Genomic DNA, 4468 nt, shown 5'->3' with positions numbered 1-4468 from the left:
GATGATGAGCTCAATGCATAACATTTGTAAGTATGTGTGCACATCAGGTGTGTGTGTGTGTGTGTGTGTGTGTGTGTGTGTGTGTGTGTGTGCGTGCGTGCGTGCGTGCGTGCGTGCGTGCGTGCGTGCGTGCGTGCGTGTGTATGTGTGTGTTTGTAACTTTGTGCATGAGCTTCCTTCTCCTGACCGTGGTTCTGAAAATGAGTTACAGTAAAAGTTGCCCTGAGCAGGTCTCTGACCTTTGACCTCCTGTCTACTTCTTATTCCCCTCCCATCTTCTCATTGGGACCCCTGCTGGAATCCAAGGCCTTCCTACTTGCAATTAACCTCACCCACAGGGCACACTCATACACACACCTGTGGTGATTAGCCAGCGCTAATGGCTCTCTAGTACCCACTAAATACTCTCATAACTCATGAAAAGACTTTGTGACCCTGCACTGACTCACAGCCTGCGGATCATGAATCAAACAGAAGCGTGAAAATAAGCAGCTCTGCCTTGATTGTTAATCAGGGTGGAACTCTGCTCACTCACACTACAGCAGCTAACAAACAAGATGATAATAACCGAGCGGCTGTATAGACACTGGAGACACTGGAGGTACGCGTACTTATGTATTCCGTGCATGTGTATACGTGGTGCAGTTATGGAACGTAATATTGCGATTCTGTTGATCGTGTATTTTCACAAAAAGGTCAAAGGTCACAGTCAGCTATAGCGCACCCCAAGATCATGGGAGATGGAGAATCTTGCTGATGAACACTTCCGCAGACTGGATGTGTGGTTGAATCTGTCTTGAACCTGTATATTTCAACTGCATTTTTCATGCGGTCCTCCTGTAGGCCAGGGGTATTCAACTAAAGTTCAACGAGGTCCAGTTAGAGAAAATGTCCCCATGAAAAGGTCCGGAACATCAAAATGTCTAACTTGCTTTATGAATTAGTGCGTGCGTGCGTGCGTGCGTGCGTGCGTGCGTGCGTNGTAGCTCTGCATGTCGTCGTTTAGGTGCTTTTTTTTTCTGTCCAGGCACTGATTTACTTCGACCTCCGGGGGGGTCTTACTATGGAGGAGTGGATTGAGCAGTGCCTGGACAGAAAAAAAAAGCACCTAAACGACGACATGCAGAGCTACGTGAAGAGCAGGTAGACGAACTGGAAAAGTACCACCATTCAAAAGCTTTCTGATGCGGGTCTTGAAACAAAGCAGAGAAATGATGACCGTTAGTGGCCACAGGTGCGAAAGCTCTCTCCAGAGCTACTGGAAGCCCAATCTCGGGGACTGGAGAAAGTGGAGCAATATTCTCGCCACGCCAAGCAACAGCCTAGAACAACCTCAACCTATACAAGTGACCACGTAAGCCATGCTACTGATGCTGGACAGTTTTTCAATGGGTGCACAATAAACAGCAACATACGCATTAATGTAAATAAACAGCCAAATAATGGATCAACGCTCTCTGTCTAATATGTTCGCTAGCTGTTAGTGTTGTTGCATAGTAACCACCTCGCACAATGTTTTGTGCAGAAGGCAACGGAGGGACTATTTTATTTTTAACATCATTATTTACTAATAAAAACTATTCAAATTAGAGTGTGTATTTTTCTTTCATATTGCCACACTTGGTAACCGTTGTCGACCCTCCGCTTCGCGTCGGGCCGAACCACGTCCCTTAGCTGTGATATAATGAGCATATACCACGGCCTGTCGTGAGCTATTGCTTATATATATATACAGTCACATTTATTTCACACTTTCAGGTGTTAAGAGCAATGATGGCTCTTGGGAAAAAACTGTCTTTGAGTCTGTTTGTTTTGGATTGTATACACCTGTAGCGCCTCCGTGGGATTCTAGAAAGGCACTATTTTAAAAAAGCTATTTAAAAAAGAATGAATACAAGAATGTACGCCAAATTTAAATATACAAAAGAAACCAAGAAACTAAAACAAACTTAGTACACTGAATATATGATAATATTTGACAAACTGCAGTGTATTATATTATAATTTAAAGTGCAAGGCTGTCCAGAAATGTGTGCAGAAATGTGCAAACTATATTCAGAGAGATGAACATGGCTCAAAGTACAGCTGTGTGCAATTATTAGGAAATGTCTCTTTAACTAAGTGATTTATAAGCTGTGACCAAAGATGACTCCACTACTGTTTTATAACTGACAGTAATAGTAGTATATATAGAGAGCAGTAAGTAGAGATCCTGATTGAGGGTGTTGTGGCGGCTCTTACCTGGACGGGTGCAGTTGTGTGCTCCAGCATCCCCGATGAAGCCCTTGTTACAGAGCTGGCACCGGGCCCCGCCTGTGTGGTTGATGCAGCGCAGGCATTGACCGGTGTCGGGGTGACAGGGGGTGGGGTCCTGAGGGTCTGCATTGCCACTGCAGTCACATGGAACACACAGCCCAGCAGCTTTGAAGAAGCCGGCTGAACACTGGTCACACAGCGGGCCGCTGTACCGGGGGAGGCACTGCTCACACACTGGGGGGCTTCTGCCATCTGCACAGGGACACACAGGGACACACAGGGACACACAGGGACACAGATCAGTGCCACACTAATGATGTCGCTACAACAGAGGCTAAATAAGTGTTTTCAGCTTTGACACCAGCATGGGCTGCGGTTATTAAAGAGTATTAATGTTGTGGAAAACCGTTTGATTTTAATCATAAAATATATCATGCCGTCATAACATCTTATTCTTAAACATGATTGATCGTGACCAAAGTAATTTAAAATAGCAATATTATATATATGTATATATATATATTATAGAGAGAGAGAGAAAAGGAGAGATACATATGTAGAGTCTGTAACCATAACTGTAAAACTTTGTTCAAAAAAGGATTTGATTGACGATCTGTGAGATGCTTATTTACACAAGATTATTTCATTTCATTTGTTCAATATAGGTTAATAACAATGCCGATTTATTACTACTTTCTTTATTATTCATCAACATGTATGAACCTCAACCGTTTAATATCACAAACATGTCTGTGGAATAATCTATTTGATTAACCTTTTTGTCAAATGTATTTTAAATGTCCAATGCGTATGCTTGTCTCTTCAATGCGTACATCCCAAATGAAAGAGCTCACGCTGCACCACTAGGTGTCTCCAGATGACAGGATATTGATCTGGGACGGAGGAATGGGTTATTCTGATCAACTTAAATCATATAATGGAACATTATATGAGACAGAAAGGTAGTAGAGGTTCAGAAGGAGGGAGGGCATTGCTTTGGCATTGTGGATGGTGAGATTTAGCTTTCCGTTGTGTTATCAATAATGAAGCTAGATTTGGTTAGTTTAGAGCTGTGGAATATGAAATCACCCATCTTTAGACCCTCCAGAAAAACGCGATCCTGCGATCGCAGAATTTACCGCATAATCAGCAAAATGGCGCAGATTTTTAAAAGGCCGCATATTTATCAAAAGGCCGCATAATCCCCGCATTTTTCCACACAAAGTTGAGGGAAAAAAAAAAGTTAACTCGTCTTGACGTGAAGTAGTGATGATGATGATGACGTGACATCATCAGCTCGGCGCATCACAGAAGGTAAACAACACCGTAGAGTGAACGTGTGGAACTCACACGACGAACATTTCTGCTAAAGACCGGGCAAAGCAGTACCCCGATGTCTTTCACGAAAGTGGGGGGAAACTATTCTGCACCCCGTGCAACTGTGCGTTGGAGCATACGTCTTAGAGAAAATCGACGGTGACGACTCACTTTGATTCATTCAAACATTCGAAAATGCTTTCTGCTGCTGCGGACAAGAAAGCCAAACAACTCACGTTCACCGAGGCATCAACCTCCAAAACCTTTTTGAGGGCTACAAGAAACGAAGTGAGTAGCCTACAAGATTGAAGCTGGTCAGATAACGAACGAGTAAATGAAAACAGAATGAGGCGGAGAAGTGTGTGTGCGCGAGCGAGAGAGTGTGTGATTAAAATAGCCCAATTGCTTTTACAATAAATAAACATTGAATGTGTTTAATTGAATAGGAAAGGGGTTTAACGTTAGTGGCAGGTTGTGTGTGAGAGAGAATAAATAAGACAGCCCAATATTTATATATATAATATCTATTCTTTTTCGCAACTTTCCGCATATTTTGCAACTTCCCGCAATTTCACCGCATAAAATCACATAAAAACCCTGCATGTTTAATCGCATAATCAAGGATTTTAGCCCGCATAATCAAGGATTTTTGCCCGCGTTTTTCTGGAGGGTCTAATAAATACACAAATCACTCAGACTTCAAGTGTAGATTATCGATTAAATGTTTTTTATAAAGTTCGTCCTCCTAAGATATTGTATATGTAAAATCACTACATGCAGCCTGAAAAACTGCCTTCCCATGATTGCAGGGCAGACAAAGACGTCATGTGGCCTGGATCAGATCTGTCGGTACCTTCGATGCGTATGTTGAGGTCGGTGAGGTCACTGCTGAGCT

The sequence above is a fragment of the Notothenia coriiceps genome, unplaced genomic scaffold (assembly GCF_000735185.1).
Source record: "Notothenia coriiceps isolate Sejong01 unplaced genomic scaffold, NC01 NC01_scaffold00007584, whole genome shotgun sequence".
Classification (NCBI taxonomy): domain Eukaryota; kingdom Metazoa; phylum Chordata; class Actinopteri; order Perciformes; family Nototheniidae; genus Notothenia; species Notothenia coriiceps.
The sequence above is the reverse complement of the archived record's forward strand: the minus strand, read 5'-3'. Positions refer to the sequence as shown.